The sequence below is a fragment of the Sceloporus undulatus genome, chromosome 1 (assembly GCF_019175285.1).
Source record: "Sceloporus undulatus isolate JIND9_A2432 ecotype Alabama chromosome 1, SceUnd_v1.1, whole genome shotgun sequence".
Taxonomy (NCBI): Eukaryota; Metazoa; Chordata; class Lepidosauria; order Squamata; family Phrynosomatidae; genus Sceloporus; species Sceloporus undulatus.
In genome coordinates, this window is record NC_056522.1 from 164552821 (window position 1) to 164567191 (window position 14371).

The following is a 14371-nucleotide window of genomic DNA, read 5'->3' on the forward strand; positions in this document are numbered from 1 at the left end:
TGTGGATCCTTCTGTCCCAGAGAGGGCAGATTTTGCAGACCACAGTGCTCTGAGTGTAGATACCAACCCAGGCAGCATTATTTAATTAACACAAACTGTTCCAACAAAACACCATTCTCCAAGAAAGTGACACTGGTAGTCTCCCAGTGTCTTGTCAGGTTTATTGCCCCTGACCTTTTGTTGGGGGGGGGAATTAAGAGTGTCTATATTTTATTTGCTCTCCCTATTCCTCATATCTGTTCCATTATTTCTTATGTACAGCGATTTTACTTATAAGTTTGTTTGTTTGTTTGTTTACAAATTGTAACTCCATGTGTATAAAAACTAATAACATTTTAGACCTAAATTCTCCATCCTTATAAATGTTCATGTATTCATATAAGGAGCCAATAGGGCATAGTAGTTTGAGTGCTGGATTAGGACTCTGGAGACCAGGGTTTGAATCCCAGCTTGTCCATGGAAATCCACTGAGTGATCTTGAGCAAATAATACTCTCTCAGCCTCAAAGGATAGCAGTGGCAAACTGAAGAAACTTGCCAAGAAAACCCAATGATAGGGTGACCTTAGGGTCACCATAGGTCAGAAACATCTTGAAGGCACACAACAACAACAAAATTTATTTATTTGTTTATTTATATCCTGCTCTTTTCCCAGAACTGGGACCCAGATATCCCGTTAATCTAATTAAACTCACTAAATTACTTGCTTGCTAATTAGCTTACTTGCTGTTCACCGCTATGATCTTTGGAATAGCGGTATATAAATAAAACAAATTATTATTATTAATTAAATCCCTCCCTTAAATTCCTAAACTATATGTCCAAGACTAAATCAAACACCTGTGTTTTAGTGTGCCAAAGAACTGCCATAGACTGGAGTTGAGCTGTTTCTCTTTCCAAATTTCCTTTACACTTTTTGTGCTTAGATTCATTAGTTGCAAGCCTGTTTCTTCAGCTTTATTAGTTGCAAAGTTTCTGAGAACGTATAGCTCCTGCAGATAAGTAAATAGGCAAATCATTTTTAGCAATGGTAATATTGTTTCTCATTCTTGATGCTTGCTTTTTGAATCACTGCTACAGAGTACTGAGGACACAGAGGCTTTGGCCTTGTGTCGCCCAGATATATGTTTGCATGCTATATCTCCCAATCTGCATAATTTCCCCAATTCACATCTTCTGAGAACTCATAATTGCTGGTTATTTATTTGTTTACCTGTTTATTGCAGCTTGCAAATTGTATGTGTGTGTATAACAGTGAAATAATTTCTGTTCTGAGCACTTCACAAAGCTGTGACTCTTAAAATGAACAGCAGATTTACAGATTGCTTTTTGCATGATGATGTCTGTTTTACTTTATTGTATTACTCCATGAAATAACCTTGATTGTTGCTTTTCAAGGACCTGAGCCAATAATAGCTGCTCAGTTTCTACCAAGCAACTACATCCCTCTTCTTTAACTACAAACTAAAAAGTGATCAAAGTCTTTTTCTGCTTAGCACAAACATATGGGCAGTTCTACTATAATAAAACAACATGTATTTTGGAATACTTAGGCAGAGTTCCCCTGGGATGTCCTACAGTAATCTTCAGCATCTGTAATATAGGCAAAAGGAAAAAAGAGAATAAATAATTAGATGATATAATAGTTTGTATGGGGGGGGCTAATTTCATGGAGTGTAGCAAAATGTATCGTGGATATATAGGGTGATATGCAATAATACATATAGTTAATTTATATCTAAACTTTTAGAAAGTGTAAGTCAAGATCCCTTTATTTAAGTCACTGGTTCTCAGCCAGTTCTAAGCATACTACTGGTGAGACAGAGATATTGTCTTGGTGGGACACAGGGTTATCAGAAGACTTTATTCTCCCACTGTACCTATTTCTTCCTGCTATATGAGTGCTGTCTACCAACCTAGATGCCATAGATTTGCCATATATGACTTTTTGAACATGAATATTAGCCATATGTGACTACTTCAAGTTGAACTTCCCTTATCCAAAATACATGGGACATGTTTTTGGTTTTTGATATCTTGGAGAAGGCACCCAAATCTAAGCACAAAATTCATTTATGTTTCATTTACGTACATACCTGAAGCAATTTATACACAATATCTTTAAACAATTTTGTACATGAAATTAGGTTTGTTACACTGAACCATCATAAGCAAGGATGTTACTTTCTCAGCCATCCATGAAAAAAGTTTTGGGTTTTGGAGTACTGTACTTCAGATTTCAGGATTTCAGATAAAGGATACTCAGTTTATAGTAACTTAGGACACTCAATATTACTCCCCATCCCTCACTCCTCTGATAATTAATGGTCCATAAATAATAAATGCCTATAAAAGTAACAATGCACTCCTCTGAGAAAGTGGACTTTTTATTTTAGTCATAGCAAGGGGGGGGGAGAAATCACAATCTTTGACAAGAGTGGTAGGATATAAGATATGAAAAGCAGAAAGCCACTGGTTTCAACTATGCATAAAGCTTCTATTGAGTTTGTGAACTTGCAAGAGAAATTGACTTTGCTCAGATAACTTCTGGGTTTTTCAATAAAAAAGCTTTTAAACATTTTAAAGTACAGTGGTGCCTCGGGTTACGAAATTAATTCGTTCCGCCGCGGCGTTCGTAACCCGATTTTTTTCGTAACCCGAAAAAGCCATAGGCGCTAGCGCTGGAAAGCCGTGTTTCGTGCGAAAAAGCGCCGAAAAGCACCAAAATTTTTTTTCGTAAGCCGGAAAAAAAAAACGTAACCCGGAACAGTTTTTTCCTATGGGATTTTTTCGTATCCCGGAAATTTCGTAAGGCGGTGCTTTCGTATCCCGGGGTACCACTGTAAATAGTCTATGTATAAAATTATTACTATCTGAATTGTTCCATTCAGCTTTTAAAAGGAAGAGGAGGAATAATAGCATTGACAGGACAGTATTTCTCTTAATAGAAATCCAGAATGATGTAGTGGTTTGAGTGTTGGACTATAACTCTGGAGAACAGGGTTTTATTCTGTACTCAGCCATGGAAACCCACTGGGTTACCTTGGGCATGTCACACTTTGTTAGCCGCAGAGGAGGGCAAAGACAAACCTTCTCAACAAATCTTGCCAAGAAAACCCCATGATAGGTTCCCTTCAGGTTCACCATAAGTCAAAACAACTTGAAGGCACATAACAACAACAACAACAACCTCTCTTAAGGCCAGTTGAAAAGTCACAAACTAGTTGGCAAAGCTTTGCTGGATCCTTCTTGGTGATGTTACAGTAAATGGAAATAGCAATGATATTTGTGTTGTTAGCACAGTACAAATAATTCAGTGTGGAACACAATGTAATTTCAGAATTGGAAACTTTTCTTTTGTGACCCATGGTTTGGCATGTGTGAATGGGGGGAGGGTACATACTCTAAAGGCACCAGATCCTGTCTGATCTTGAAAACTAAGCAGGGTAAGCCCTGGGTTGTTCTTGGATGGGAGACCATCAAAGAATAGCAAGTGCTGTTGGGCTCTGTTTCAGAGAAGAAACTGGTAAAACCACATCTAAGTACTCCATGCCTAAGAAATCCTGATCAAATTCATGGAGCTTCCATAAGTCAAGAGGCTCTTGAAGGCACATGCACACATATACGTCTACATTTTAAACCCTTAGATATTGGGAAACACATCGGTCTTATGTGTTAAAAATCAAAGTAAACGGTGCAGGGAATCTTCTTTACATGTTACTGTAATGTATCTAATCCAAAATGACACTAGTATGTTCTTAATGCACAACCTCTAATTGATTAATCAGTTAATCAGCAAACTAAAGATTTTAGTCCTGACTAAAATCAAGAAAGAAAATACATTATTCGTTAATGATTAAATATCTCATGCCAGCTCATGCTTTTTTCTGTTCTGTTGCTGGGAATCACACAAGCACAAGCACATTAATATGGTATCAATCATACATTTTTGGCAGGGAGGGAGTACCCTTAGGTGTATGATTTTAAATACCTTTTTTCCCTTGAAAACAGTACAAGCATCTCAATTGCCTGAGTATTTCTTTTACCCGATTCATCCCCAAATGCTAAAGGCCATGCATTTTTCATGGAATATTTGAAAGAATGTTCTGAGAAGAATTTATTATTATTCAAGCAGCCGTAATGAGATCTTAGACCTTCATATTCAGGAGATGAATACGCATTCAGAACGAAGACGTGTGAGCTTGAAGGTGTTTTCCCTTGCTTCACAGATGGCTATATTTAACTATCAGCTTTCTAGAAAGCTTTCAGTATTCCTGAAGTCAAATGAAAGAACTCATACCAATGTTATCACAGATACAAGGCTTTCTCTTTCCTTTTGATGAATTATTGTAACACCTGAAATGGTTTCATAACTGTTACATTACTAATGGAGAGAGGAAGTTTCACCTTAGGCAGAGAGGTTAGCCAAAGAATGAAATTATCACAGCAGTTTTCGTGTCACTGAAAAAATTATAGAAAATGTTGGCTGAACCTGATGCTAAATCACACTATGATTTAATGATCCAACTTATGTCAATTTGCAGCACAATCACGTAGGCAAAACGTATTGAATACCATGGGGCCAGAACCTGGAATTTTGCAGGTAAGGCATTCAGTGGCAGCTGCTTGCTTCCATTTTCTTGGGGTGGAGAATCTGTTCTGGGTTTCAGCCTGAACAGTCCATTCCAAGGTGATGAGCCCCATCCCCCAAACAGATTGGATCAGTCCTTTAAATTCTGCTCTAAAACCTGGAGCAGATTCAGGTCCCGACAGACATGGGAAGGACCAGCCCCTCAGCCACTGTAGGAACTGGTTCACTGTTCAGTTCACCGCCCACAATGACTTATAAAATTAGGATAGTTTACATTTGTAAACTGCTTAGAGACTGTTTAGGTGGCATGAAACGGTATATAAATGAAGCTGCCATAAAACTATTCCCTAAAACAATCCATAACAGTCCCTGAATACAAGACATTTAAAAATTCACAGAGAGAAAACTTTTGAAATTGTCTAGGGGTTTTTGGAGAGGGACTAAGGGGGCGTTTTCTGCATGCAAGTATGAAATAAACAGTGATTTATGGCCCTAGTGACATGATCCTCATTAGCTACCTTTCCACAATCTTATTGTTTGATGTTGAAAACAAATGCCTGGTTCTTCCTCTCTGCAGTGACCATGCTGCTGTGTTCAGTGGCAGTGGCATCACTAAAACAGTGTGGGGGGTGCTGACTGCACCAGGTAACATCCTAAGGGGATGGTGACACCACTGCTCCTCAAACACCTAGTTTTAGGCAGAAATGGGCTGTGGCATTCACCTGCTTCCCTTTAAAATGCTTTAAAAGATGGTGGGAGTTCCCTGTAACTGGCCCCGGTCAGCATTCTAGCTGCAGTGATTTGCACCCACTAAACAGTTTCCAAAAGCAACTTTATTTAGAGTGCATTACAGTAGTCCAAATGGGATGTAATCAAGGCACGTGTCACTGTAGCCAAATCTGTCATCTCAAGAAACAGGCATATAGTAAATATATGCTAATTTAAAAACTAATTCAGCTGGTACACTAGTTGTAACTGTGCAAACTGGCCATTGCTGAAACTTGGGCATCCAGGCTCTGAATTGAGTGCAGAACACCCAAGATGTGAGCCTCAGATTTCAGGGGGAGTGTAATCCCATCCAGCAGAGGCAACGTCCCTTTTCCCTGATCTGCCTTATGACTGACCAGGAGCACCTCTGTCCTGTATGGATTAAATTTCAATTTGTTTGCCCTCATCCAGTCCATTACTGACAGCAGACATTGGTTCAGGACAGAGACAGCTTCCTTGTAATCATCTGGAAAGAAGAGATTAACTGGGTGTGTAAAGTCAAAGGCTTTAGAACATGGCCACATAGCCCGAAAAACCCACAAAAAACTATTAACTGGGTGTCGTCAGCAAAGTGGTGACACCACACACCAAAATTCCAGATGACCTCTCCCATCAGTTACATGTACACAGGGGACAGAGCAGCTCCAAGGTCTGCAGCTAGGGAGACAAACAAGATTCTCCCAACACTGTCTTTGGAATTCACCCCTCCAAGAAAGACTGGAATCACTGCATAATGGTGCCCCCTAGTGTCATGCCCAACCTGGAGGATGACTCAGAGCCCTAGAGACCTGAACCTGTAATTGAGGAGCCTGATGCTGGCCCTAGCTCTACTGGAGTAGAGTCTGTGGCCCTTCCAAAGGTTCAGCAGCCAGGTCTGCCTGGGACCGAGGCTGTGGACATAAAGGAGGATCTGGGAAGTGTACCTACCTTCAGGGAGCGTCAAGCTGAAAGAGAGGGCCTTCAGAGGTCACTGAGGCTTTATTAGAAATGCGTTTGGAATCAGACACACCTGAAGGCCTGCCACTTGCCTATTTAGGCAGCTGGAGCATGTGTGCCTCTTCGCCAGTGATTATCTGACTTTCTTGGAGGAAAGACTTTGTCTCTGGCTCCCATGGCTTCTTGGAACAAACTGGTGACTATCTTAGACTGCTGACTATCTTGATTATCTGGAACCCTTGACCTTGGACTGGCTAATCGATCTGTCTATCTGATACCTTGAATCTCGGACCGTCTGACAACTCTTTTGGTAATCTTTCTGCTGATACTACCTTTATTCTCCAAGATTGTGCTGCTTGCACTGACTCTGCTATCTGGGGGTTTGTTTGTTTATGAACTAGCTGGTTTATCGGCCATTTGGCTGCTTTCCAGGACAACTAGTCCCATCTCAGAGGAGCTGCCCAGAAGGATACTGTGGTTGATGGTATTGAAAGCTGCTGAGAGATCCAGAAGGATCAACAGGGACACACTCCTCTTGTCCACTTCCCTGAGTTCTGTGAGCCACCAAGGTGACCAAACCTATCTCTGTCTCCTAACCAGGTCTGAAGCCAGACTGAAATATGGATCTAGATAATCTATCTCATCCAGAAACCCCTGGAGCTGGGAGGCCACCACTTTCATGCCCAAGACTGGGATTTTAGAATCTGGCTGATAGTTATTCAGAATGGCGAGATCCATTGCTTTTTCAGCAACAGCCTCACCACAGCCTCCTTTAAACATGATAGAAACTTCCCTTGCTGCAGTGAGGCATTGACCACTGTCCTTACTCATTCAGTCAGTCAGTCTCCCTCTAGCTGTTTTCAGAAGCCAGGAAGGTCAAGCATCCAGTATACATATGTTGACCCTCACTTCTCCAAGGATCCTGTCCACATCCTCAGGCTGCACAAATTGAAACTTATCCAACAATACAGGAAAAGCAGGCAGACAGATTACATCCACTAGACCTGTGTCAACTACAGCCTCCAAGTCAGAACAGATCTGAGCAGTATTGTCTGCAAAGTGTCTTGTAAATTCTTCACAGAGTGGTCTTTATTTCCTTCTTGTGGGCCAGAGTGTAAAAGGCCTCTGACCAATTGAGACAGCTCTGCTTGATACAGATGCAGTGGTGGCAGAGAAGAATAATTTCTTCGCTGCCACAATCACCACAGCATAGACCTTCCAATGGACTCTAGCCCATGTTTGGTCAGACTCACCACCATGATTCAAATTACTGTCCCACTTGTTTCATCACTGCCAGATTCCTGGTAAACTAGGGAACTCACTTGGCTCCACTTCATAGGAGTGGATGTTTAAGGGCAATTGTGTCCACTGCCCTGGCCATTTCTCCATTCCATTGATCAGCCAGGTTTTGACAGAATCAGCTGCCAAGACAACAGGAAACTCCTCAAGAATTCTTCATCAAGGATCCTTCAGGAATCCATCTGGATCCATAAGTCTCCTGGGGAGGACCATCTTAATCAGCCCCACCCACCCACCCATGCAGAGGCTCAGGGGTTCAGTGAGTCTAAACCCTGTTGGGTAGTGATCAATCTATGACAATGGGACTATAGAGAGTTTCTCTGCACCCAAATCACCATCATCCTGCTCCAAGCAGAAAACCTGGTCCAGAGTGTATCCTGCAACATGGGTGGCACCAGATATTGCCAGGGACAACCCCATGGTTGTCATGGTGGACATGAAGTCCTGAGCTGCTCCTGACAGAGTGGTCTCTACATGGATGTTGAAGTCCCATAGTAGAACAAGCTGAGGGGACTCCAACACCACTGCTGAGACCAATTCCATCAGCTCAGGAAGGGAGACTCTTGTGCAGCAGGGTGGGCGGCACATCAACAGAAACCATATGGTGTCTTGACCATCCACCTTTGAGTAAACACACTCGTACCCAGTAGACTGTTGGAGAGGGCACCTGGTAAGGGAGATGGAATCCCAATACACAACTGCCACTTTGCGTCCCCACCCCCCAGGCCTTGCCTGTTGCTGTACGGAGAAGCCAGGTGGACAAAGCTGGGAGACATTGTGTGGGTTTTCAGATATTTGAATGGCTGGTTTGGTCATGCCTTGTTAGGTGAAACTGATGGGAACTACAGTCCAGAAGTAATTGGAGGGCCACATGTTCCCCCATCTTTGCTTCTAAAGCAATAATTTGTTCAATAGTCTTGGTGATTACTTTTTTCCCTGGCCAAATAATAAGAAAACACTTACGTATCTTCCTCAAGATAAAACAGTTTCCATCAGTTCTCTTTTATGATTACTTTTTACATAAGAAACATTTTAAGCTCAGCATCACAACAACTAAAAAATATAAGGCCAGGAGCTTTTAGTGGAGTTGTGTGCATGCATGAATGACCAATGGGAAGAAATGAATTTCAGTAGTACTGCAAATAAAAATGAATCAAAGGCTTGGCTAGGGCATTGGAAACATGAAAGCACTATAATGATTTCTACAGATGTTTTCATTTCTTTAAAAGTAAAAGCTTTAGAGCAATATAGGCAGCTAGCCTTTGTGTAATATTTAAAAGGAAGTAGCAGGCATGCCCAGCACCACTTTTCATTATGAAAGACAAATTATCTAATACAGTTGCTGTAGTACTGTGTGTGTGTGCACACATGTGTGCATGTGTGTGTGCGCATGCGGGTGCTTGTGCCTTTAGCTCACCTGTAGACTTATGGCGACCCCATTAATGTCATAGGGGTCTACTGAGTGATTTATGGGACCACACTGCAAACATATGTTGGCTAATAGAGCACACCATTCCAGAAAGGAGATCCAGAAAAAAAATAAGTATGTGCTTCATAGATTATAGCAAAGCATTTGATAGCATAGATCACGAAAATCTATGGAAGGCTCTTAAAGACATGAGAATTCCAATACGTCTGATAGTCCTGGTGAGAAATCTGTACATAGGACAAGAGGCAACTGTTAGAAAAGAATACAGATAAACAGAATGTTTCCCAATTGGCAAGAAGTCAAACAAGGATGCATTCTGTCACTTTACTTGTTCAACTTGTATGTAGAAAATATATGAAGAGCAGGCTTAGATGCAGAAGAAAGATGAGTGAAGATAGGACAAAGGAACATTAACAATAGAAGATATGCGGATGACACTATACCACTGGCAGAAAAGGTCAAAGACTTGGAACAATTAATAAGGAAGGTCAAAGAAGAAAGTGCAAAGCAAGCTTACTGCTGACCATAAAGAAAACAAAAATAATGACCACAGAAGATCTACAGAAATTCAACCTAGACAATGAGGAAAGCGAAATAGTTAAAGATTTTCTGTACCTTGAATCAAACATGGTTCAGAATGGAGACTGCAGCCAAGAAATCAGAAGGAGACTAGGAATGGAAAGGGCATCAATGAAATAACTAGAAAAGTTCCTACATAGTAAAGATATAAAGTTAGAACTGTACAAGCCACTGTATTTCCCTTTACCATGAGAGCTGGACAGTGAAGAAAACAGGTAAGAAGAAAGTCAGTTCATTTGAGATGTGGTGCTAGAGAAGAGTGATGAGGATACCATGGACAGTCAAAAAGGCAAAACAATTGGTCCTTGAGCAGATCAAGCCTGAAATGTCCCTGGAAGTGAAGATGATGAAACTGAGGCTGGCGTAATTTAGCCATATCATGAGAAGGCATATCACATTAGAAAAGATAATGATAATGATGCTAGGAAAGGTAGAGGGAAGTAGAAATAGAGGAAGACGGCATGCCAGATGGATAAACTCAATCAGGGAAATCATGGGCCTTGAATGTACAAGACCTAAATGGAGCAGTGGAGGACAGAAAGTCTTGGAGGAGATGTGTTATCTACAGAATCTCCATGAGACAGGGTCTTCTTGAGGGCAGTTAACAACAATATTCACTGCCCAGAATTGCACAGTCCAGTTGCCTTATAGCTGCAGCATTTGATGTTTCTATGTGCATTTCCACTCTTTCTGTGCCTGCAATATTTAATGAGGCAAAATATGTGACCAGACCATGGAAGGAACAAATGCATGTATCTGTACTTGCACCTATAACTCTCTGTTTTTGGGAGCACGAGGATAAAGAAAGGTATAACAAATGTAAATTTCAAAAGTAGTATAACCAGTGAGAAGAGTGGTCAAAAGGGCAGAGTATGGATGGAGTTAGCCACATTTTTCTATTTATTAATCTTTAAAAGTTGCTTTTTTTAAAAAAAAAATAGACTTATTGAGCTGAATTATTTTGAATTTTGTGTCCTTCTTTCATCAATTCCTCTTCCAAACTAATGAAAAATGTAATGAGTTATGGAAGCAAGTAACATAAGTTACTTTTAAAAAAAATAATGCCAGGAAACATATGCTTATATCTTTGAGTTTTGCAGAAAGTTATATAGTGGGAGAAAAGTATGACTAGGGCCAAGTCTTTTAATTTCATTGGTTTCCTAGGGGCTTTCGCTAGAAGATTACTTTTAAAACCTAGCTTTCCAAGCTGTGTGCAAGATGTATCATTTGGACTGATACCCCTGAGCAGCACTTTATATTGTAAACCATCTTGACTTTGAAAAAAGGAACAACAGTATAATAAGGTTAATACTGTTAAATGTTAATCATAGTAAATACTGGCACTGCAGTACTGTCTAAATACCTGTTGCCTGATATATGGGACTCATCTCCTCAGTGTGCTTTTTCCAATACAGCCATTCTTTTCATGCCTCAGCCATGGCATGGAATGAACCCAAAGAAAGGCAGATTCCACTGAAATGGTCCCTAAGGTACTTACTACAAAGGCTTGATACATATACTTCTGTATGCATCCGGAAAGAGCTGTCTGGTGCACTTACAAGCACCTTATCTGGCAGTCTTTGTATATTCCTTAGGGAAATGGAAGTGCGGATATGGACGTTCCTTTCAAGTCAAAGGATTATGGGAGGAGTGAAAGTGACATATCCCCATCTTGGGAATTGTGATGTACCACATGAATTTACATAGCTTTTGAGAAAAGCTTTATATATAGGAAAAAAATGGCTATGTAATCAAATGATGTGACAGCTTGCTTTTTTTATATAGAAGAAAATAACACTACATTTTCAAAAAAATTGCCTTAGTTGCTCCATGTAGATTTACAACATATATAAGGATTAGAAGTGGCATGTGTCAGGTCGCCGTTGCAAAACAGCTTCCAACAGGCTCCAGAAACCTCTCTGAGATATCTTTTGTGTATTAAATTGTTAACACTTCAAGATCCATAAGCATTATAGATAGAAACTGCATGGTTGCTATCACACCCAGTCTCTTCCATATGACTTTAACCGCAACAAATAAAGACTTCTGATTTACTGATGCTAGGAGTGGAAGAGAAGTATGCCTATGGGCAAATCTTGGAATTTATTTGGTTTCCTTGGGGTTTTAGCTAGAAGATTTGGAGGAGGAGTTTAATGTATATGATAAGATATTACATTGTAATATAATATGTTAATGCAAGTACAAAGAATAGTGTTTAAGAGCAGTTTCTTTTCTACAGTTGAATAAGTGTGTGTCTTTCCAGTCTGGATTAGGATCATTGTGTACAAGTGGTGGGTGTTTACACTTTCTACCAGCTATTTTTCATCATGAAATCTCCTCCCCAAACACAAGTGGGGACCAAAAAAGAAAGACCCAGTTGATATTCTTTTTTGGCTCCTGTGAAATAATTGCAGAAGTTAAAATGGCTTTTAATGGAGGGAGCCAAGATAGAAGACTTTCATTTCATGACAAAGAGGAGGACAACAGGAAGTATTGAAATGATTTGTCTGCATGTTGTGAAGTTCCTCAATTTGTACAAATGTTATTGTTGCTGTATTATAGAAATTATAATAGTAAAGTATTGCTGTGTGTTGTGTCATTGAGGTATCGGATTTAATTTATGGGATAGATTGTGTGGCATGTTGGTTGGTTGGGAGCATTGAAAGCTTGGGCATGACTTTTGAGTCAGCAGAGGGCAGGCATTGAAGTTAGCAGCTGGAAATAGCTGTGAATGTTAAGAGTATCGGTGTAGCCAGTGTGGGTATGTGAGAAAGTAGGCTCAGCATCATTTATTTTGATCAACTGGTGAGGATGGCATTTTATGGTATAACCATAGTTAAGTTAACAGTTAAGAAAAGCCATTTTTAAAAAGGATGTACTTCAATGCACCTTGACTCTTTTACTTCTCTTTTGTTCAGAAGAAGTCTTGTCCTCACACACAAACTGAATGATCAGCATCGTTGCTGGTGGTATAGATCCACGTGCTATTGTGTCCATGGTGGCAGCGATACATAATGGCAGTGAAGTTATATAGCAGTTAACCACTCATGGCTACAGATTAATTGAGAGAGGAGATGGGCTACGGCGGAACGTTACAGCTTTAGAGCTTTTGTGGAGCTTTAGAACGACAAAGCTGGGGCAAAAAGGAGCCCAAGGCTTCAGTAGTATACTGGCTAAGCAATTAGTGGGAGTGAAAGAAAGAAAGAAAGAAAGAAAGAAAGAAAGAAAGAAAGATGCCTGCCTGCCCAGGAGCATGGCAACAGGAATGGGCTGGAATGAGTAGTCTCATACACGCCTCCTTTCTATGTTTAGATACAGTCTTACATAGCCTGTGCTGTCACTAATAATACATTCTAAAACAGTTAAAAAGGGCTAGTACGGAAGAGAAAATTCATATTAAGGCTATAGTATGAACTATACTTATACAGGAATGCCATAAAACTACTCTGAATGCAGCAAAACAGCAGAAATATAGAGGATTAAAATGCTTAAGTGACTAAGGAGATTATCACTTTAGCTTTGCTGTCGGGATAGACCTGGGATGTAACTTTCTTAAGGTGGATCTTACCACATTCGCTCATTGCCGGGCAGTACGTAGCCCATATGCAACCTGGGTTTCTCTTGCAGCTTTTCAAGAATGAAAAGATGTGGGACAAGCCCGGAGAAGTCCGGTTACATACAGGTTGAATACTGCTTGGCAATGGGTGAATGTGATAAGATCTGCCTTAAGACAGTTACATCCTGGGTCTTTCCCGGCAGCAAAGCTAATGCGATAATCTCCTAAATGTTTCATTGTTTGTCAATAATGTATTCCATGTGTGTTAACCTTTCTGATATGCTTTTTAACAAAACATTGTTTTTACTGATCTAACTTTTAATTGTGTAAATAGTTTTGCTTTATTGTTATGAAGCGCCTTACGAATTCAATGTGGGTTTATAAAAGGCATCTTCACTTTCAAAAAATTAATCAAGGTTCTTTAAGAAATGATGATACAGTTGTAGAAATTGTAATTACCCATTGAACCCATTTCATAACCTTAAAAACAACACATGAGCAGAGAGATCCAGCCCATCCTAACCAGAACTTGGAATGTTACCTTTTAAAAATAATTCCATCCTGTTCCTCATTACAAAACCTGACAACAACAGTTACTCATTACAGTGCTGAACAAAATAATTTGTCACATCACTTGTGGCATTTCATTGTTTTACTATTATTTTCTATTTCTGTTTGGGAAAGGGACACAGGATTGAGAAATTAATGTCATAGTTTGAAAAATAATGGTGTCAAAATGACTCTGAAAAACACTTAAAAGCAACTGCTGAAAGTAAATATAAACCAATACTTTTTAAAAAAATATATCAGTAAAATAATTTCAGTGCCTAAACAATTTAAAGGCACCAGATCCCATCTGATTTTGGAAGCTGAGCAGGTCAGCCACTGGTTAATACTTGAATGAGAGACTACCAGCCAATACCCAGTTCTGTAGGCTATATTTCAAAGGAAGGAACTGGCAAAATCACACCTGAGTTTTCCTTGATCAAGAAAACCATATGAAATTCATGGGGCCTCCATAAATCAACAAATAACTTGGAATCACATAACTTTGCTCTTACTTTTTGGATTATTTTTGAAATAAAATGTCATTCTACCACTGTTAACACACACACATCAGAGACAACCAGTTTGAGCTTTGGACTATGACCATGGAAACCCACTGGGTGACCTTGGGTAAGTCACATGCTCTCAGCCTCAGGAGAAAGTGATGG

At 40.0% G+C, this 14371-nt stretch overlaps 1 protein-coding gene across 2 annotated transcripts in view; it reads left to right on the forward strand.

The window, feature by feature from the left end:
* The window catches only part of SPAG16 (sperm associated antigen 16), a 510294-nt gene that overhangs the window by 414097 nt on the left and 81826 nt on the right, over positions 1–14371 (forward strand). The window lies entirely within an intron of this gene.